Consider the following 23,386-nt stretch of genomic DNA (forward strand, 5'->3'; position numbering starts at 1 on the left):
GAAACACGGTAGGTATCTGATGGCACTGAAGTGGTCCTGTGGTAAATTCTAGAGGAGGAAATTTCTATCAGGACTTGAAGAACTGGTGTAAAAAGTGGTAGTCAGACTCTCTCAGTTGAGCGGGTTCATGCTGATATTATGTTGCCTGAAAATACATACTGAGACTTAAATTGAGAGGTTGTGTCACCAGTGACCTTAAACAACATTTTACGTATGTTTTTGGTCTACATGACAACTTTAATGGACTGCCTGCTGATAATCAACACAATAGCTAATCTTAAAGGACGGAATTGAATGCTAGTTTTAGATGGCCAGCACAGAAATTAAAACCTCATGGAATAATGAACATTACCAATCCCTATTAAGAACAATTATTAACTTTTCAATATTTTTTTAACAACTGCCTTCTTCACAGACTCTTAGTATCAAATCTACATTCAGTGAGACATTTAATATTTCAAGAAATGAATTTGACTTGGAAATTTACCGCCACCCTCTCCCATTTATTTTCTTTTAATTCACAAGCTCACGTTACAGCATGTAAAATTGTAATTAAAACAGAAGTCCCAGAGGGCTGTTGCTTAATATCGCGAGCATGACTTATTTTAGCTGTTTGAAATGGAATGGATTTAAAAAAAAAAAAAAGCTTGAAAATATGTTAGAATCACAAAGCAGACATTGAAGACTGTGTGCGTGCAGGGTAACCTGAGAACCCTGGTAGGCAGCTAGCCAGATTAAAGAATGTCTTCTCTGCTAGTGGAAATACAGAAGGCAGGCTGAGAGGCTCAAACTTGTTGAAATAATAACCAGTTTGGCATTTTCAAAGTTTAGCTAATCCTGCTTCATAAGGAACAATGATATATAGATTGGGGGGAAAGATGCTTTTATTAAACATTGTTAATGCTGCAAGCCCCCCCCCCTTCCCTGAAGAAGTGTAATTGATTCAATGAACCTAAGCTTGTATTACTTTAAAAGACTGGGATACAGTTCTCTGCTCCCAACTGAATTCAGTGGTAAAATTCATATTGATTTTTAACATAGGTAGATTTTGTGCAGAGGGTACATTCCTACAGCTGTCTAACCAAACAACTTTATGCAAGAGTTACTTCAGTACAAGTCCACTGAAATCAATAGGCTTAGACTGGACTAAGTAACTCTTAACAGGATTCTACTGTATGTCATATAAGTTATTCTCATTAGCTATTTTAGTATTTATATTGTGTTTATATCTTTAAAAGCTGAAAGCAGCTAACACCACACGGATGACATACAGTGGGTCAAAGCAAACCAGCATATACAGAGTTTGCAGGCCACTTTATGTGTGGTTGATACCCTGAAGTTTGTTGGCCTTCCTTAAAAGTCAGTTCTTTGACTATGTCAGGTTTACTTTCCTTAGATTTGCTGCCAATCATCGTAATGTATAAACTGAGGAATCCTTATTATTTCACTCTGGCTATCCTTTTCTCACACAAATCTTTTTTGTACAAATGAAAAGTGGGGCAAAATCTGATACTCCTTTTGAAAAGACCTTTGTGTTTTCTATCATTATGTTAAATGACATCAGAGTTTCGCCCAAGGATGGTAGGATTGTGTCTAAAGTTGCCATAACATACATGTATATATCAACACACACATTTTGCCTTGTGGTGTAGTGAGAAATGGTAGTTCTTCAGAGCATCACCTCTGGATGTTTTCCTATGATCTATGAAGGATCAGGGGAAAGAAAAAAAATCATAAATAATCATCAGGATTTCAGCTCTCTTCCTAGCCTAACAATGGCTCTTTGTTGGATTATCATTGCTCCATCTGTCTCTTGTGCACCCAATTTTTTTTTTTTAAATCTTGCTTTTATTTTTATTTTTTTTAATCCCTTAAGGGATTTTTGTGGCTGTTTTTAAACTCAGTGCTCCATCTTGTTAGTGTATTCGATTGCAAAGAGGTCTTCTTTGATGGGGTTTTTATCATGGGCACCCACTGAAGTTTCAGTGTACTCAAGCACTGGAAAAGCCCTTATTCCAGAGGCTTTTGTTTTCTTTGTCAGGCTGTTTGTTTTGTTTTCTTCCCACTCGGTTCTGAGTCTCACTCTGGCAACTGCTTTTCCGCATGAATTACATTCCTCAAGGGCCACAAGTCTCCTAATTCTTCCAGTCGATTTGGTTCCTGCCTGCATGATTACACCACAGCTCCAGCTTGCTATTGGCCTGTACCAAGCAAGCAAACTGCTTGTTAAGTACCTTAAACATGAAGACCTAAGTACATTTTTAACCTCATTAGTCCACAGGGCACTACTTTACTTCGTTTTAATAGTACATCTATTACTTGGGCCATCATTTGCTTTAGGAACCAGCTGAGGGCTGATTTACACAATCTCTCCCCCCCCCACACACACACTGTAAAGAGACTTTAGTCCAGAAGCCATGTAGCAGAGATCTCTGTGAATCAATTACTGTAAAGAGCTCCCATCTGCCCCTGGACATTACTCCTATTTCTTGTTTGTGGCCACTTGAACAGCAGTAGTTAACAGCAGTATTCCTTCTAAGCTGAGTTAGTGTGAGATAGCTCACAGTTTTTTAGCTTCTGGCTCACACATTTTTGTCTTCGCTCAGGAAGGATGGCTCCAGAGCAAACTAATTTATGCAGTAGCCAAATTGCTCACTCACAGCTTTAATGCCAGTAACTCACAAAGTGCAATTTTTGCTCACAAGACTCTACAGCTTAGAGGGAACATTGGTTAACAGTAAGAGTAACTCTGTTTTGGTGTAGTGGTTAAGTGTGTGGACTCTAATCTGGGAGAACTGGGTTTGACTCCCCACTCCTCCACTTGCACCTGCTGATGTGACCTTGGGTCAGTCACAAGCTCTGGTACAGCTGTTCCTGAAAGAGCAGTTTGTTTCAGAGTTCTCTCAGCCCCACCCACCTCACAGGGTGTCTGTTGTGGGGAGGGGAAGGGAAAGGAGTTTGTAAGTCCCTCTGAGACTCCAAGTGAAGGGTGGGGTATAAATCCAATCTCCTCCTCCTCCTCCTCTTCTTCTTGTCTTGATAGGTGCATGGTGGCAGTATACAGAATGAGCCCATCAACAAGATTTCATGCCACGTGGATTTGGGCTGGAAAATAATCACACAAAGGCCGACTTAGGTGGCATGATGGTCTTATTTATTTATTTGGAGCACTTTTATTCTGTCTTTCTCACATAGGGGACTTGTTGACAAGTTAAAGCATCTGTAGAATTTATATAACACAACAAGCAAACAGTAGTCACTAAAACACAAATCCACAATGACTTAACATGAATTCCTCTCATCATCACCTTCAGTGATCAGCTGGTAGTAAGACCTGCCTAAATAGCTCAGCCTTACAGAACTTAGCAATGCTTAGCAAAATGGTGGCTTTTCTAATACATTCAGGAAGGCCATTCTATTACAAACGGGATTCTGACTAAAAATGCCCAAGAATAGGTTTTCACTCGCCTGCAGGATGCAATTAACAACAGGCCCTGCTATAAACAGCATGATTCCTGCATGGGAACATAATGGTACAGGTGGTCCTGTGATTGTGTGGTTCCCAAGCCATGAACAGCCTTAAAAGTATCCACCATAAATTTCAGTTGAAGCCTACAGCACATAGGCAGCACATAGGCAAATAACTTTGGCAAAATAATCATAATAATCGGGCTGCTACATTCTATAGTAGTTGAAGTTTTTTTCCTGTCATCATGGGTAACCCCATGAGGAACACATTGCAAAAGTGTTTTTTCATGGTGTGCCTTGTGTTTTTCTTATTTTTCCCTTCTTATACTGATATTTCTATATCCTTAGTTGTTTTGTGCCTTCATCATCTGCCTTTTTATTATATAAAGTGTACGTCCACAGAAATTCCATGGAAGCAAATTAAAGAAGGGAAATTTCAATAGTACACTGAAAATGTTAATTGAAGTTCAAGAAGATTGCACAGTGTGTTAGTCAATTTCTGAGAGAAGAGGTACATTTCTACTGATTTCAGTTCTTTTCCATGTCATTTCCCCTTAATTACTTATCAGTAAGGTTGTTCTAAATTCAGAGATTTGAGTCTTTTTTGCTGAATAACATTAATGTCTTGGTTAGAACTATGGTCCTTGAATTATTTTGTCAGAGGCTCAGTTAAGACATCATGCAAAGCTTACCAAAGCTGTGATCACACGGGCCTTTAGATCTGACATAGGTGTGAATGCCTGATGGATGTAGCATCTGGGAAGCATCCTGCAGTCATCGGCAACCCGTGCTGCTCTGCTACTGAAACAGAGTTAAAAGACACCGGGGAAAGTCCGGTAGTAAATGGTTTCTGACAGGCCATGGATGGATTTCCCCCTGTCTGATTGCACAAGCACGTTCTCATGCCATCGGGATGGTCTGATCCGGCCATTCCGGCTCCATGCCGTTTCCTCCTCCCCTTTCTCAGTATGCGCATCATCACATACTCCATAGGGGGCCCTCGGTGCAGAGGTGTGATTCCTCATTTATGCGCATGAGAAACAAACAGCCAAAAACAAAAGACAACTCACCCGCAGTTGAGTCTGATCACACAGTGATGGGCTGAGCCCGGCGCTACAAAGGGATGTGTGATCTCACAACTGCATGTCAAATTCCTCTGGAGAAGATAGCCTCGCTTCCCCTCTGCTTCAACTGGCATATGTGACCGCAGCCAGAGTTTGCTTCTTTTAGAAAACAAAGTTCTTTCTTTGCACCTTCCACAGTTTTCTCCTCCCACCATTTTCCTTTTTATGTCACAACCAGAAAAATGATGGCTGAAGAATGTGTGGGTGAAGGGCAAGCCCTGTATACATGGGGTGCAGTATATCTCATTGTGCTATATACAGATGCACATTGACCTGTCTTCATACAGAATTCCTGTGAATGAAGGCTAGGTCACCCCGATAGGTGGGTGGGTAGGTTTTGCTCCCACCATAACAACATCTGAAAGTACAGTGATGTAATTTTTACTATAAACATTATTTATTGACCTATTTATATGGTATTTAATAAAGGTGAGCACTCAGGGGACACCATTGGGGTGGAGGCTAAATATGCTCCCTGACACTGGGGAACCTAGCTACTGAGAATCAAGACTGATCCTATCTGCGTAGTCCTACTCCTTCATTCCCATAGCCCCATCCCCTCCTATCATGGTCTTCCACCAGCAGTTGAAATCTTTTTAAAATTTTGTCTGGCATTTTCTCAATGATCCCTCCTTCCTGCCTTATGTTTTAGTTTGCTGTATTTTGTTTTATAAAGGTATTTTTAGGTCTGGTTTTTAACTGGTTTTATGACAGATTTTTTTATTATACTTTGGTGGCCTTGATCAATCAGAAAGATCAGATATAAATGTATATCATCGTAAATATTCCTTGGTCATGCTAGAGTGTGATGGAATCTTGGGAACTGACATGTGTATAAAAGAAGTAGCAAAGATAATTGAATAATTATGAATTATTGGGGTGAGCTTCCAAGGTAAGTTGGCATTGTATGGGGATTAGAGTGTACTGATGAAGTAGTTGATATATAAGAGACGTGGTCCTTTCTGTTAAAGAAATGAATAAAGTACTCTGTTATTCCGCTTGCTTAGCTCTTTCTGTCCATTGCAGATGCAGTCTTGTATTGTTGTAGAGCAGGTTGTGCATTCCGCAACACAGGACTCTCTCCATAACGAAGGGAGAGATGTGCAAGTGGAAAGAAAGTGTAGCATCCAAGTCTAAATTCATAATTTAGGGTTAAACGATTTAAACTCAGATTCTCAGATTGTTGGTCTATTTATTTGATGTACTTATATCTTGCCACACCCACACTCTTATCTACACTGTAAATCGTAGGGTTTTTTTAAAAAAAACAACCCAAGGAATCACGGTACATAGATTACTCTGTGCTATCCCTACTGAAATCAGCAGACCATATCTAATTGGCAGTAGTTATGAAGACTATTGTTTGAGAGCTTCCTGATGGATCATAATACCATTTTCATATAATGCCTTTGTAGGCCTTCCCTCCCCAACACATTTTTCGTGGCAACGCTCCTGGGGGAAGTGATACCTAATGGCAGTTTATGTTTAATGTAATGGGAGAAAAGGACATTTACTTTAAGCCATAATAAATATGTGAAACAGACAAAATTAAATTATCTTGAATAATCCCCCACTACATTGGAGGGATATCTAGGCATGCTATGAACATTCATGATTTTTCTGCTTTGAATGTGAATACTACACATTCTCTGTTGCAGATAACTATCCTGAATAGTTTGCAAGCATGATTAATTTTGCAAAAAAAAAGGGGGGGGAGCAACTTTATAGTCAGGTTAATGTGCTGCTAAATCAGTAATTAATAACATGAATGCAGTGTACCCATATTCAGAGTTGTATGATGCTGCTTAGAGATGTGCTTCTGCAGCTCTCTATGGATGCAGAACATGATGCACAATGAAGCCAGCTGTCGGTAATAATAGGATTCTGAAGTGCCTAAATGAGCCAGTTCTCCATTATGAAAACTGTCTATCCACTTTTGCAGACTGGTGTCCAGAGCATGCATTGCCAGCCTGTGAGAGGGCAGAAATCCACACGTGAATAAAGAGGAAGGTTTTTCGCATTCTTTAACGAAAGAACAGGAATGGGGCGAGTGGTTGGTTGCATTGCACTTGCAATGGTGTATTTGTGCAGATGCATAGCACAGCCACTCTTGAGGGGGAGACTTCATGATTAATGGTGTTTATTCTTGACAGAAGCCTCCTTTATTTATCTCCAATACAGTTTAGTGATTTTATCAGTCACCTGAATGAAAAATATTCAGTCATACCAATATTGCAGTGTAAATTGAGTCGAGTCACTTTTTATTATATCTTTCAGCCTTATCATCTGCACAGTAATTTTCTAGCAAAGGGTTTTGATATAGAAAGGCAGGATTTAGCTGTATTTGACAGAAAGCCTCTTCAATTTCCCCCTAAAAGTTCAAGCTGCTCTTAGAAATGTATGTATATATATATATATATATAAAAAAGCCTTCGCTCTTATCCAAGCAATTTCAGGATTTGAAAGAATAAAGAAGATAAAATGCAGAGACCTGGATGTGAGAAATGTTGTTAATTTGGAAACATCTAATGGTTGTGAAATCCATGGTGAAAGGTTCCTTAGCATTTAAATATGTGGCTTTGTGTGAGTGTATGTTTTGTACTGTTTGCATGGCTACATAGTTCTGCCTTCTTCTAATCAATCACCATCCACCTCCAATCAGCACTCAGGGAGACCATATCGTTTGTCCTGGATATAATTTCAGAACTGAAGACTCTTAATGACTGCATATAGTGCATCAGTTTCTCAGATAATGGGCAAAGAGCCTCCCCAAAACTGGTTGGGATAGAATTTTTCTCATTCTCTTAGTGCATTAGTGAAATAGGAGGACATGTTAAACAAATGCCTATTAAATTAGCTTAGCTTAGAAACATTAAGTGAGAGAAGTTTGGTGACATTTCTTTGACCCTCTCAATTGGGAGGGTGGTATTATGTGTCTCCACGCTAATGTAGTCTTGACAGGCTGTTTAAACACATCAAGAGGCTTCAAGGGGATACATTTTTTAAAAAAAAATCCATTGCACACATAAGCTAATTTCAACATATATCCAGTCATATAAAGAATTTGCAACTCTCAAAGTCTGGTTAACAAAGAGGCTTTTCAGTCTGGTGGCTGATGGTTGAATCATAGTGAACAACATAAATAGTGTAAAGTTTTTAACAGACCAAATTTTTTTTTTGGGGGGGGGGGTATTTTGGCATGAGTTGTGCCAGTTCCTTGGAGTGCAGCTCCCAAAATATTTGAACCACTTACATAATTTACCTTTAGATCATGCTGTAAGAAAGAAGTGATAGGTGCGGACTGCCCATTAGAAAAGACATTTGTATGTGTGCTACCGAAAAGAAGTCAGAATGCTGTACATGCAGTTTACAAAACAGTTCCTCATCCAGGTAGCTAACAGTTCCAAACATTGCTTAGGTTCAGTTGTAGAACGGGGTCGCATGCCTTCATATTTTAGGATGCAAGTCAGGGGATTAACATGCTAGAGCAATTGTGGGAACAAATGTAGGAACAAAGACCATCAGTAAGTTTTTTTTAATGTAGCACAATCAAGAGAAGTATCATGACTTGGGGTTAAACTACACATTATGAATTATGATGTGTAATTTCTGGGTCTTTCTAACCTGACTTTGACTGAGACAGATGTCAATTGCAAGGCACTCATTTCCCGAGCTCTTAGAAATGCGTGTATTTTAAAAACCTCTCCTTTTATCCAAGCAATATCAGGATTTGGAATAATAAAGAAGATAAAAAGCAGAAACCTGGATGTGAGGGGCCCAGTTTGGGTACAGTCCCCCAAGGAGGCCCATAATGCCTCCTGGGGTCATTTTGCCTCTGGAAAACAGTGCATGATCCTGATCTGAATTTGAGTCATGCACACTTGGGAACTAAGAGCGTTAAGAAGAGCCATGCTGGATCAGACCCAAGGCCCATCTAGTCCAGCATTCTGGTCACATAGTGTCAATCAGCTAACTGTAGGAAGCCCACACATAGGAAGACTGCAACAGCATCATCTTGCCTATGCTCTCCAGCAACTGATTTAAGAAGCCACCTTTGGTACCGGAATAAAATCTGTCACACCTGATGTCTCACTGTCTCAGTCAAAGGCCTCTCAGGGAAACCAGACACTACCTGTTACAAATTGCAGTATATAGATTGACCCTTGATCCAAGTCACATTTATTCCAAGTCACATTTATTTCAGTAGGCGGGCTACATAGACATGGGGACTCTGTTTCAGTTGGCTCATGCTACCTTTGGTTTCTGTTTCACTATTTCAGTTGTGTTCTGTTTTACTTATGTATTCATTAAAAATGTATGTCATGCCTCCTCCTCCATGTGTTAGAAGCCTCTTACAAATTTAAGTGCGATGAAATGCAGTATCAGTCTCACTCACTGATTGGTAGGTATTTTGTACCAGAGACATCAGGGAACTTCCACAATAACTTCTAGACGAAGATAAATTGAACTGGGCTGGGAAAGGGAATGGAAGAAACTTTCAGAGCTGCTTATAGTAACAGGAAGCAACCAGTGTCGCACAAAGCCTTGAACTTCTGGCATTCTACTAAGAACTACCAATGGCTATTATTGTTTATGAATGTGAAGTGGTATCGCCTTTGCTGTATGCCAAAATCATTTGCATTGGAAATAGAGTATAAACCAGTCCAATAAGATACAAGTTGACAAGTGCTCCCAAAAAACTTTTGGTATATGTGATCATAGATGAAAACCAGATATTGGCAGAAAAGCAGATACTGACAGAAAAGCAGCAACAGTAGTGCCAGATGTAGCACAAGGCTGGGTAGGGGAGGTCAATGTAGTTAGTTCTCTGCTGCCTCAACTGTAGGCCTGGCAGAATATCTCCATTTTACAGGCCCTGCGGAATTGCAACAAGTCCCGCAGGGCCCTGATCTCACCTGGGAGAGTGTTCCACCAGGCCAGGGCCAGAGCCTAAGAGGATCTCCTTTGAGCTGGGGACCACCAGTAGATGTTGATCTGTGGAGTGTCAAGCTCTTTGAGGGACATACAGAGAGAGGCGATCCTGCAGATACGTTGGTCCCAGACTTCACAGGGCTTTAGAGGTTAATGCCATAACCTTAAACTTGATCTAGTATTCAACCGGGAGCCAATGCAGCTGGTGGAACACTTGTTGTATGTGGGCTCTAAAGGTGTCCCAGTAAGGACACATACTGCTGCCTTTGGGACCAACTGAAGTTTCCGGGTCAGTCTCAAGGGTAGCCCTGCATAGAGCGAGTTACAGTAGTCCAGTCTGGAGGTGACCAATGAATGGATCGCAGTGGCTAAGTCACGGAGAGAGAGATAGGGAACCAGCTGCCTCAATCCAGGTGTCTCCAGAAGTCATCTGTGAGGGCAACCAATGTCATCTCTGTCCTGTAGCCAGGTCAGAAGCTGGACTGGAATGGATCCAGGATAGAGGAGTCATCCAGGAAGGGCTTGGAGCTGTTCCACTGCCACTTTCAGCTACCTTGCTTAGGAATGGAAGGTTCGACTGAAGATTGCATCAGGACTGGACCGCCTTCATCCCATTCAACCAATTTGAGTTCTAGGGCTGAGCTATTGGTTGCCAGCAGCCAGTCAGTACATTTTCTGGCTAATGCTTTGAGGTGATAAGAAAGCTAGGTAACTTTAGGCAGTGGCAGCTCTATGAACTCATGCCCTTTGAAAGAATGGGAAGTTGGTTCTATTCCCATTTTATGAGGTGGAGTGTCCTTATCCATATTCTTTGAAAATTGAGAGGTCTCCGTTTTTGTGTTAGCCAGATGGCTTGAGCAGGACTTGCCCTGTATCTTTGCAAGGAGGGATCACTGAAGAAACACCAAATGAAACAAAAAAGTCAAGTAGCATGGATGGAACTAAAAGGTTAGGGGATCTGAATTATCAAGCTTGAGAATGTCTAGCTTAGGGTATTCATTGGCAGATGGTACATCAGTAGGTTCCTTCACCTGTACATGGAACCTATTTTATATACGGTCAAAGCCAGCCACTAGCTGCATTATGAAAGAATAAGAACTCCAGATGATTATTTCCACACACCTCCCTGTTCCTCCAAATGTAGTAGATTAAGAACTATGTGCTTAGCTAATAGCTACCATCTGAAGTAGAAAAGGTCCACTTCTACATCCAGCTAGGTTTTGGTCAAGTCCTCTAGACTTAAATCAAGGGTTCTTACTGACTTGGCAGTAAATAGCATTAAGGTTGATTTGGAGTTTGGAACATGCATACTGTGAGATTGGCTGGAGATCATCCAAGGAGTCTCCTTGGGTCTCCAACTATTAACACTTCTCCTGTTGTGGTATCTTCCATTCCCACATGCCATAGATATATTAGTGGCCCACCCTGATGTTACCAATCCATACATAGTAGAAAGCCATATTGTACTTTTGAGTGGCTGGCCAGCCCTGATACCTGTGTTACAAGAGGAGGAAAGAGTTGAGGTTTTGCTCTAACTTCAATAGCAGAAGTTGTGATTGTCTGTCAGCCACTAAATCCCCTATGTGGGTGGGATAAAGGTTTCTGAACACTATCAGTGGTCATTCTGAGTTTATGGTTGTGGAGTATAGTTGATAGGTAAAGGTTCCCTTGCTCGAAAGCCAGTCGAGTCCGACTCTAGGGTTGCGGTGCTCATCTCCGTTTCAAAGCTGAAGAGCTAGCGCTGTCCGAAGATGTTTCCGTGGTCATGTGGCCGGCATGACTAAACACCAAGGCGCACGGAATGCTGTTACCTTCCCACCGAAGTGGTACCTATTTATCTACTTGCAATTACTTGCTTTCGAACTGCTAGGTTGGCAGGAGCTGGAACTAGAGACGGGAGCTCACTCCGTCATGTGGCAGCTCGGGTCTCGAACTGCTGAACTATCGACCTTCCACAGCCTGCAGTTCAGCATCTTAACCACTTGAGCCACCGCAGCTCCAGTATAGGTGATACTGGAGGATATTAGAAGAACCAGGAAAGCATGGAAGAAGTGGGATGGGGAAGGAAGCCACATTGGCTAAGAGGCAGTCAGTATGCTCTGAGGAGGTTCGGAAGGGGAGAAGGTGGGCTTGAGTGATGTGGAGGACAGGGCATGAATCAAATTGACAGGTCTGGGCTAGAGGGTAGGAAATACTTCACTGTTCTGGATATGCACTGGGAGAAGGAGACAGAGATTGTAGTGAGAAAAGGAGGGGAGGTCACCAGATGGCTTGTTGTGTGAGACCCCCTAAATCCTGGCACTGTGCCTGCTTGAAATGCGTTCCTGGAGGCTCTTGACTAGGATTCAGGAGAAACTGAGTGTTTTCATATCACCAGCACACTGCTCTGAATACCGCAAAAATTTATTAGGGCGCTATAACCAGCTAAATAAGCAATGAGCCTGCAAGGTTCATATATAGCTAAACCACAGGGGAAGGTGTGTGAGGCTGATCAGAACCCAGTGCCCCCTAGCCAGCTTACTTAACCATGACCCCCACCATTGCTGAGTCCTGGGATTTGAGTCAAGCTCATAAACATAATGAAAATGGTTCCCTAAACCCTTAATTGTATAAATAATAACAGTTGAAATTCATTTTATTTGCCTCCTGGTTTTTCAGCTTTTTCTAGCCACATGCTGAAGTCATGTTGGCAGTTTTTCCCCCCCTGAAAACATGAAGGGTAGAAAGATGATTTTAGAGGAAAGCTGAGATCTGAATTACTTTATCACAAGTCCCAAGAGTTGTGAAAGAGGGCTGAATGTTATATGCCCTTGCTGTACAGGCTGACATTTTCTGGCCTGGCAACACTTCAGTGATTCAGTTGCAAGCATGCAACTTAGTCGTACCAAACCCAGTTGATCTTGATTGCATATTTGTTTACATTATGCATGGGTCTAATAGGATTAGATACATAAATTCACGCTGTATTCTGGAAAGGCTTGCTGCCCATCTATTGCCTGGCACAATTCAGATTGCTGGTTCTTACATTTAAGGCAGGGGTGTCAAACATGCGGCCCAAGGGGCCGGATCAGCCCCCTGGAGGGCTTCTATCAGGCCTGGCTGTCTTCTGCTTCTCCTTCCAGTTCTGCTGCTGCTGCGTCATTGTAGGTTTGCAGCTTACAGATACACACCTGAACAGCATACTCAAGATTGCAACAGCACAGACATTTTGATGCATTAATTCAGAGCAAGAGGTGTCAGTTACCAGACACTGTTAAATAAACAAAATATTCCAAGAGTGCTAATGGTTTAAGCATGATTTTATTTTAAGTAAAAAAAAAACCTTTGTATTTGTGTCCTTTATAAAGTTTATATCTCTGCTACCTGGCATTACATTTTATGACACACATGGCCCGGCCCAGCCCAACAAGGTCTCATTTATGTCAGATCCGGCCCTCATAACAAGTGAGTTCGACACCCCTGCTTTAAGGCCCTAAATGGCTTGGTACCAGGGTACATGAAAGACAGCTTCCTCCCATCCTGTCTAGTCTACCAGCTAAGATCTTCACGAGCTCTGCTTTGCCTCCAGTCACCTCTTGGGTGGCGACCAAAAACTGGGCTTTTTCAGCGTTGGTGCCTCACCTGTCGAATGCCCTTCACCTTGAGGCTTGCGTGGTACCTACCTTCCTCTCTTTTAGGCACAAGCCAGTTAGGGGGCTTCTTTTTAAAAGTCATTTCAATAGTCTGCTTCTAAGACTGGGAATTGTATTATGAGACTCATTTTAAGCCGTTCAATATTTTTATGTTGTGGCAGGATTTTTAATAGTTTATTAATTCTTACCAACTTTTTGGAGGGAGTTAAGGCGGCATGGTACTACCGAATCTCATCAGATCTCGGAAGCTAAGCTGGGTCAGCCCTGGTTAATACTTGGATGGGAAACCACCAAGGAAGACTCTGCAGAGGAAGGCAATGGCAAACCACCTCTGCTTCTCATTTTCCTTGAAAGTCCCTTGCTGGGGTTCCCATAAGTCAGCTGCAACTTGACAGCTTCCAGCCGGGCTACTGACCTAGTGTCGTCCATGGCGGCACTGGGAGTCTCTCAATTCGTATCGGCCCCCACGCATCGGGCCGGTCACACGCTTGATTTGATCTTTGCAACAGGGTTGATAGTGGACCGGATTACTGCGGAAGCGGTACCATGGTCGGACCACTACGCACTGAAGGCCCGTCTGAATGTTCCACCCCGACCCTGTTTAAGCAGCGAGTAGATTTTAGCTCGCCCAAGGAGCCAAATGGACCCAATACGGCTTCAGATGGCTCTACGGGATCCGAGGCCCCCTGGCGGCTCGTTGGATGAGCTTGTGGAGGACTGGCATTGCCGACTCTCTGCAGCCATCTACGAGATCGCTCCCAGGCGCCCTCTCCGCACCCGTTCCAGGCTGGCGCCCTGGTATACCCAGGAGCTACGGGTGATGAAGCGAGAGCTGAGACGTTAGAGAGACGGTGGTGCCGTGCTTGTGACGCCCAGGCGCCCTCTCCGCACCCGTTCCAGGCTGGCGCCCTGGTATACCCAGGAGCTACGGGTGATGAAGCGAGAGCTGAGACGTTAGAGAGACGGTGGTGCCGTGCTTGTGACGAGGCATCAAGAGCATCCTATAGGACGTTTATGAGATCCTATGAGATGGCAGTCAAGGCCGCAAAGAGAGGATTCTATGCGACCAAGATTGCATCTGTGAGCTCGCGCCCAGCCCAATTATTTAGAACAATTCGGTCTTTAACGGCTCTGCCACAGGGCAGGCGAAATGCTAGGGAATTGGATATTGGCTGTGAGGCATTTGCAAGCTATTTCGCAGATAAAGTCTTGGCGCTCCGCTGCGCCCTCCCCGCCACATTTGAAACAGTGAGTGAACTCGAGGCTCCTTGCACGTCTTCGGTTCCGGGTTTAGAATGCTTCGGCCTGCTTGGCCTGGAGGAAGTTGACAGATTGCTTGCATCGGTGCGCCCAACCACATGCAGCTTTGATCCGTGCCCCTCCTGGCTCATTAAAGCAAGTCTTGAGGGGTTGCGAGGTGTCCTCAGGGAAATTATCAACATGTCCCTCTTGGAGGAATGGTTCCCGGGGGCACTCAAGGAAGCGATGGTCCACCCTCTCTTGAAAAAACCTTTTTTGGACCCGGCCGAATTGGCCAACTATCGGCCGGTGTCCAATTTGCCCTATTTGGACAAACTTATTGAGAGGGTGGTGGCGGTACAGCTGCAGGGGTTTCTGGATGATGCTTCCGTCCTAGATCCCTTCCAGTCCGGTTTCCGCCCGGGGCATGGGACAGAGACAGTACTGGTCGCTCTTACTGACGACCTCCAAAGGCATCTGGATTGAGGCGGTGTGGCGGCACTGTTGCTGTTAGATCTGTCAGCTGCGTTCGATATGGTCGACCACCAGTTGCTGACCCACTGCGTCGCCGACGTGGGGATTCAGGGACTCGCCCTCCAATGGCTAGCCTCTTTTCTCCAAGGTTGGGGACAAAGGGTGGTGATAGGGGAACAGCAGTCCCGGAGACATCCTCTTGAATGTGGGGTGCCTCAAGGGGCAGTTCTGTCCCCGATGTTGTTTAACATCTACATGCGCCCCCTTGGCCAGATTGCCCAGAGGTATGGGCTTGGGTGTCATCAATATGCAGATGACACCCAGCGGCCGATCGGGCTCCAGTCCAGAAGATCTGCACTGGGCATTGCAGGCTGTGGCTGGTTGGCTCCGACTGAGTCGGCTGAAGCTAAACATGGCGAAGATGGAGGTCCTGGGCCTGAGTCGGGGTGGTCTGGGGTTGGGGCTCCCTCTCCCGACCTTCGATGGGGTGCCTTTGGTGCCAGCGCCGGAGGTTAGGAGTTTGGGAGTGCTCCTGGACTCCTCGCTAACTATGGGAGGCCAAGGTGGCAGCCACTGCTAAGTCAGCTTTTTACCATCTTCGGCTGGCTCGGCAGTTGGTTCCCTTCCTCGACCTCGTTGACTTGGCCACAGTGATCCATGTGACGGTCACCTTGAGGTTAGACTACTGTAACACTCTCTACATGGGGTGCCTCTGTTGTGAATCCGAAAGCTGCAGCTGGTGCAGAAGGCTGTTGATGGGTCTCCCTAGCCGGGACCACATCCGGCCTGTGCTGAAAGCACTGCACTGGCTGCCGGTAGCGTACCGGATTCGCTTCGAAGTGCTGGTTCTTACCTTTAAAGCCCTATATGGCCGGGGTCCAACATACCTAAGGGACTGCCTTTCCCCATATGTTCCCCTGCGGGCACTACGGTCGGGGATGCAACATCTCCTGACGATTCCAGGCCCCAAGGAGGCCAGGCTGGCTGCTACCAGGGCCAGAGCTTTTTCGGTGGCAGCTCCTACCTGGTGGAACAAGCTCCCGGAGGAGATCCGGGCCCTGCGGGACCTTGTGCAATTCTGCAAGGCCTGCAAGACGGAGCTCTTCCGCCAAGCTTTTGAGTAGGAGCCGCCACTATCGTACCATCACTTTTTTACCATCATTACCAACTGGCCCTGGGAAAAGAGAGAACGACAGTGTCACGTGGAACTGACAGCACGGATTGGGTGTACCATCTTTGAGACATCATCTTTATGGAAGATTATTCTGGAACATCTAGAGCACTTAATATGTTGTAACATTGTAGTAATGATTTATATGGTTTTAACCTGTTTTTATGTGTTGGCTTACGCCTATTTGTGAGCTGCCTTGAGCCCGCATTGCGGGGAGGGTGGGCTATAAATTGAATTTATAAATAAATATATAGCACTTTACACACACACACACAACTTTCTGGTGTTTTCTAGCAGATTTCTCTGGAGAGATGGCTTAGATATTTTCAAAAGAAATAAATCTGTTTGAATGTATGAATGGTATTAACACATTTTGAAATGCTCAAGGTGGGTTTAGGCTGCAGGTATGTGTATATCTGTGTGTTGTATGTTTAGATACTACACCTGGTGGTGGAGGGAAGATACACTTTGCAGGTAGCATGTTGCAAAGAGGGCTGGACTGCATGTTCCTCCATGGCGTGCACATTGAAACACTTGATCTTCCACCTATGGTATGTGTGAATAGTCCATATTAAAAGCTTCCACTCTGTTCTGGTGAACGTACAAACTGACCCTTTGATCTAAGGTAGTTATTCCTTCCCTAGTTTCTCATCTTCCTTTAGAGAGAACCTATCTCCCATTACCTTAGGACATATACTGATCCCATGAAGTCCCTTGAGAGCTAATATAATATAGTGCAGAGGTATTGAACTCATTTGTTATGAGGGTTGGATCTGACATAAATGTTACTTTGTTGGGCTGGGCCATGTGTGCCATAAACACAAGGTACCAGAGATATAAATTTTATAAAGATGATTTCAGATGCCGAATGGCAAAGCAGGCATGATTGGATTAGGTGTGATATGCAGAGGGGTGGAGATATCAGCATTGGTGTGATATAGAGAGTGGTGGAGATATCAGCATTGGTAATGAGACAGGAAACCTAGGTCTTAGTTTGGTACAGGAGGATTCAGTCTAGGAGGATGCAAAGAATAAATGGAAATAAGTCTGAAGAAGTGAGCAGTGACTCACAAAAGCACATACCCTACCGCAATTTTGTTAAGCTTTAAAGGTGCTGCTGGACTCTTACTTTTTCTACCACTATTAGAAACCACAATATTATAAAACCAGTGGGGGGACATTTTAACCTTCCAGGGCATTCAGTTGCTGACCTAAGGGTAGCAATTCTCTTACAAAGGAATTTCAAAGGGAGATTAGAAAGAGAGACTGTTGAATTGCAACTGATCATGAAGCTCAAGACAATGCAGTCTCCTGGACTGAATTGAGACCTAGGTTTCTTCTCTCATTACCAATGCCTGCTATTTTTTGGCGTCTGAAATCACTTCACTCTCCAAGACATAAGGACAGATGGACTCACATTCCAGCTATATCTGAAGAAGTGAGCAGTGATTCATGAAAGCTCATGCCCCGCCACAAATTTTGTCAGTCATTAAGGTGCTGCTGTACTCCTGCTCCCTTTCACTAATAAGGAATGCAAGCTGTGCTGTTAGGTCCCCCCCCCCCAAATCTGTTAGAAATGGAAAGGGGAATCTCTATTCCCTCCCTCTCTTTGAGGGAAGGCTTTCTTTCTCTCCTATGAAGCAGGGAGAGAATGGTCATAAGGAGCTGTGATGACAGATACAGGAAGCAGAAAGCAGCACAGAGCCAGCTGCTCTCGAGCCAGATTGCAGCCCTGTGTGGGCCTCATCTGGCCCATGGGCCGCACCTTTGACTCCCCTAGTAAAGTGTCCAAGACCTGACAAGCTTCAAAGTTCATGTCACCACAAATTCTCTAGTGGCTTTAGGGATAATAACCACATTAGAGAGTTTTTGAAAAAATAGTATGGTGATTATGTAGGTGAGCATATTATAGAGGGGGTGGTGCTTTCATTATTTCAAATGCACGGAATAAATGCTAATTTATGGGTTCAATCAAAAAGCTCTGTTCCACATATAATAGAGCCTTCCCCCAGCCAAGAAATCCTCCTTCGATGCAAAGGGACTTTCACTGGTGAAATATGCTCCTTCCATTGGAAGAAGGCTCTGCTCTTAGTGGAACACAACTTTTGAATCTCAGTGATTGTTATTATTTCTCTCCATTAATCCTTTTTTCAAGCCACCTGTATGAATCATGAGGCACTGGAGAGCCAGTTTGGCGTAGTGGTTAAGTGCACGGACTCTAATCTGGGAGAACCGGGTTTGATTCCCCACTCCTCCACTTGCACCTGGCTGGACGACCTTGGGCAAGCCATAGCTCTGGCCCAGCTGTTCTTGAAAAAAGAGCAGTTTCTGTCAGAGCTCTCTCAGCCCCACCTACCTCACAGGGTGTCTGTTGTGAGGAGGGGAAGGGAAAGGAGTTTGTAAGCCGCTCTGAGACTCCTTTGGGTAGTGAAGGACGGGGTATGAATCCAATTTCTCCTCCTCCTCCTCCTCCTCCTCCTCCTCCTCCTGTAAATAACCCTGTAAATGCTCGAAGACCAATTGGGAGATTTGGGGCTATAAGACAGTAAAGAAGAAGTAATACGGATAATTTAGGCTGTGAAAAACCCTCACATAAGCAATTTATGGATGCTTATTGGATGGTAATTCACAGCCTATATTCCCCATATTATATTCCCCATATCGTTTTGTCTTTAGGTTGTGAACTGTCCTCTTCTAGGAAGATTACAGAACCAAAATGCTCCAGCTTGAAAAGCTTAAGCCCCTTGCTAGTCATCCCATGTGTATAAAGTCTGCCTGATAGGTCTCTGCTCTGCTTTTTCATCCACTGAATCCAGACTCTGCAAGCAGGATAAATCATGCAAGTTGCATTGATTTCCACATATTTGCTGTTCTATTAATTTGATTCTGCTCCCAATATTCAGTCAAAATTTTCAGTAATTTTTCTTTAGCATATGGCAGAATCCAAGAAGTCACTAGGAATCAAAAGAAAAAAAGGTTATCGCGTTTTGGCTGTGGGAGAGGAACAGGACACAGAAATGTGTTGCAGAAAACTGGATGCTCAGCCCACCCAACTGTCTTTTTGAAATCTTTATTAAGACCAGGCCTTCCCAGTTGTGTGGGATGATTTTCTGAAAGCTAAGATATTTAGGGTCTTGAATCATGTGGCATATAGCCAGGTTTCACATTGGCAGATGTAGAGGTTTTTTTTTTAATACTGCAAGATCATTGTTTTGCTGGTTCAGGGGAGCTAAATGAGTAAGTAAATACTGCTGATGTTTAGGTACTATGACTTGGTTCATAGTCACATGTTCGTCACTTGAAAATGGAACTTCCATATCGCCTCATGGTGCATCAAACTATTTTTTAAAAATTGAATCCATCCATGTCTTGGCTTTTTTTCTTCACTTATTTTGCTGATTAAAATGTTAGTTTTAACTGATTACAATTTGCATTGTTTTAAAATTGTAAACCACTTTGAATACCGACGTTGAAATATGATGCACAACATTAATAAATAGATATGTGTGCCTGAAAATCTGATTCCTATTCAGTTGCAAATATAGATACGTCCTGTAGATGCTTAATGACTATAGCCTGATGCAATAGATGTCAGTGCTTGGTTCAGTTTGAGGGCAATAGTTTGGCCCCAAAGACCAATGTATCACATCACTGTCAATATTCTTTAATGTTTACATAGCCTCAGTGATGCTCAAGGTTTTGCTCTAACTATAAAATCATTGATGGAATGAGTGCAAACAGAAAATGGAAAATAGATTGGTTATAAGCTCCCTTTTGGCTGCTTCTCAGCCATTATTTCTCAACCATTTAATCTGTAAACATATATTTTTCACAAACACGATATGACATGAGAGCTTCAAAGGAAGTAGACCATACACGGGGCTCCCTAGGAGCTTGTAACGATGTAAAAACATGGAAGATAAACCAGTATCCGTGCTTCATCCTCCTCTAGAAGTTTCTTTGCCCAGTTACCTGGAGGTGATTCCTATTCACCTCAAGCAACCGAGTGATTGGCTGTTTATAAACCAGAATTATTAACTAATATTATTTTAATTTTTCTCTGGTCCATATATTATTGGGTTGTAAACCTCGTATTGTAAAAGAAAATTACTAACAGTTCTAACATCAAAGCAGTTTGCTGCCATCTGCGGTTCCCTCTGCAACCTGTGACTTTACTGTGCCTGTGCTAAATTAATAGAAGAAAACAGGGCCAAAAAATCATTTAGTTGAGGTCACTCTGCTGGGCCACTGCACATTCATGACAGGCCTAATTAATGCCTTTGCCAAAGAATGAGCAGGTTGGCTGGGCAGGCGGTTGCAGTCTTTCCTGATGAGAACAGTTTCTTTGCACAGCTTTGCGGTGTTGATGGCTGCAAATGTTGTTGTCATCTCAACGTATCAGGTTGTTGAAGTGTGGTGACAAAGGGCCTTTGCCAGGCTGGCTATTTCCTTTTTATATTAACAGAGGGCTTGAAGTGTTCCTCAGAACCCTTTTGCCAACAACACCTGGCCTCTCTCTTATTTTCTTAGAGTTTCACAGTTTGCTGTTCAGAAATAATGGTTCTTCTCACTTGACCATAGTGGTGTGGTTAATTAACGGATTCTTGATCTGTCTCCACAATGCTCTGCTTTGCCACAATGAAAAGCGAACTTGTGGAGGATCTTTGATTCATGGCCCATTCAAGTAAAGCAACCTTCAAGTCTGCCTTATGATGCTTAGCAAACTTGAGTTGGGATACGCTGGATGCAATTTGTTTCTAGTCAAACCAGAGCAGTTACAATAAGGATGAGCTAGGAAGTCAGTGAAGTGAAATATTTCATTTACTGTCCAGCCCCATTGCATTGAACTCTTAGCACACAACTGCCAGAGTACATACGTTGGTCAGGTGATCTGGGACCTGAGGCTGAGACCTGGCCTTGGTGAATGGGCTTAGAACTGTCTCATGACACGGAACAGAGGTATGCAGTGTGAACCTCTATATTGGGCAGAGAGTATGAATCCCTTGCATTGGTTAAGCCTTGTATAAATGCTGTTAAAACCTACACATTTGCATATGCTTGGTCAGCAAAGCAAGTACCACCAGCTTGCTTCACTTCAGGCTGCTGCTTCTGCCCCCAATCCCTGACCTTGTGGTCTCTGCCATCGTGAATTGTAAAGTACATGTTTCCCATAGGAATTGTCCCAGATGAGGGATGTCAGTCTCCAGGTGGAACCTGAGGGGTCCCTGGAATTGCTTCTGATCTCCAGACTACAGAGGTCAATTCCCATGGAGAAAATGGACGCTTTGGAGTGTGGGCTCTTCGTCATTGTACCCCAGTGAGGTCCCTGTCCAACATGGATCTGGCAACCCTACCCTCCCGTCCCCTGCCGTTGGCCAGGGGGACCTGGCAACCCCTATTCCAGATTCAGTCTTATTTAGGTTGCAAGTGACCAGGCAGCTACTGTCCCCTTTGCCCAAGAGCCAGAACAGCTCAGTCTTGTGTGTGTGTGTGTTGGTTGAGCTAAGACACATGGGGCTTACACAAAGGCATGTGTGATAGGATTCCAGTCTTAGATCAAGGCAGCTGGAGGGATTGCACGTGCACCCCCTGTCCTGGTGAACATACAGTCTTCCTTCTCTCTCCCCTCACCTAGCACATTCCATCCTGGCCGTCTGCCATCTTCTTCAGTCATCCTTGGTTCCTTGCCTGTACTTGAAGCATGGATCTTTCTTATTATATGGTCCCAGAGAGCCCCTCTCAGGCGCTGAAACTACAGCCACTCAAGACCCCTAGGAGCTTTACAGGGTTCTGGATCTTTGCTTGAGGATTTTCAACCTTACACTTAACCATGAAAAGAGAGAGGGTTCTGTACAGCATAGAGACTGACTGGCAGGGGTGGACTGTGACCAGGCCATGCTGGGTGCGTTCAGACGGGGCCTTTCTGCCGGCATAAACGCGATCACACTTACCTCCATTTTGCGGATCCCATCGTTGTATGCCCGGTCACACGCTGCGGGCGTCGGTGTTTTTTTTTTTTAAAAAAAACACAGTTTGAGCATGCGCATAGGCAGCCATTCACAGAATGGCGATCTTTGCGCATGCTCAACCTCCCCCCATTACATTTAAACTTTAAAGGTAAGGACTTACCTTTAAAGTTTAACGCCCAAACTGGCCTCCCTTAAGTCCCGGACTCCTCCGGATAGTTAAAGTAAGGGCTTTTTAAAATTATTTAAACAAACGCTCAGGGCGAAGCTTTGCCCAAGCGCATATAGCTCAGTTTTTAAAAAAAAAATTGGCGGGGGGAAAACGGAAGCCTGAGGCTTCCGACGGAAGTAGCTGTGCAACGGTGGAGAGCGATCAGACGGCGAGGTACAGCATTTACAACCGTTGCACTCAGGATACCACCACTTGGGACCTAGTGGCAGAGTACAACGGTGTAAAGGGCTTTACACCGGTTAGGGACAAGAGGCAGGTGTTCCCCGTCTGAATGCCGGTGAGTACAACGATTGCAACCGGCACCTATACCGATGTAAAGCCCCCATCTGAACGCACCCGCTCTGTGGGGGAGAAACAGAAGGCAAGTTGTCATGTGGAGAGAGAACTCCTTGCCACAGGCACAATGTAAAAAGGACTGGAGAACCAACTGGCAGGGTAGGGAATGTAGGGCTAGGCTGTATTGGCAGGAGAAGAGAGAGGAGGCTAGGTAGAACTTGTGCAGGGCGGTGGTAGTATGGCACTCTAAATCTGCCTGCGCTAAAACACGAACCTCTCCCAACACCAAGTGACCTTGCCGTGCCTCCCTGCTACTCTTCATAGTATGTGTGCAAAGAGAGGAAAAGGGTGTGATGCTCTTGCTCTCTGTGCATATATGCCATAGTGGCAAGATCTTTCCAAAAAAATAACAAACTAACAAATGAATAAATTGTCAGCTCTGTAAATGCTTCATTATCTACTTGAGGGTCGCAGCCTATGGGTTAAAGAGCAAGGCACAAGGGGGTATAGTTGCTGCTGCTAGGAAGGTGCTTGAGAAGCCACTGGGCCCCCCCCCCCCAAAATAGATGAACTAGTGCTGAGAAGCATTTCTGCCTATATGGGGGAAACAAATATTTCTAAAAATGTACCCACCTCCCCATTTGGCTGAACCCTAGGTGTAAATGGCATTTGGTCTATATTGTATTCAGTCATGAGTATTTTCTTAGTTTATAAACAGAGCAGGTATAGTTCAGTGACTGGGAGAATACGCTGTAAATTGGAAGGTTTCCAGCACAAGTCTTGCCTCTGCTATAAACTCACTAGGTGGCATTCGAGGACAGTCTCTCAGCCCCTCTCTCCCTCCCTCCTTGTGTGCAGTATCAGGATAATAA

At 44.0% G+C, this 23,386-nt stretch overlaps 1 protein-coding gene across 2 annotated transcripts in view; it reads left to right on the top strand.

Annotated features, from left to right (window-relative positions):
- Window positions 1-23,386, top strand: part of GLI3 (GLI family zinc finger 3) — a 287,197-nt gene that overhangs the window by 168,013 nt on the left and 95,798 nt on the right. The gene's annotated exons all lie outside the window — the stretch shown is intronic.

The sequence above is a fragment of the Gekko japonicus genome, unplaced genomic scaffold, assembly GCF_001447785.1.
Source record: "Gekko japonicus isolate JY-2015 unplaced genomic scaffold, Gekko_japonicus_V1.1 scaffold1708, whole genome shotgun sequence".
Taxonomy (NCBI): domain Eukaryota; kingdom Metazoa; phylum Chordata; class Lepidosauria; order Squamata; family Gekkonidae; genus Gekko; species Gekko japonicus.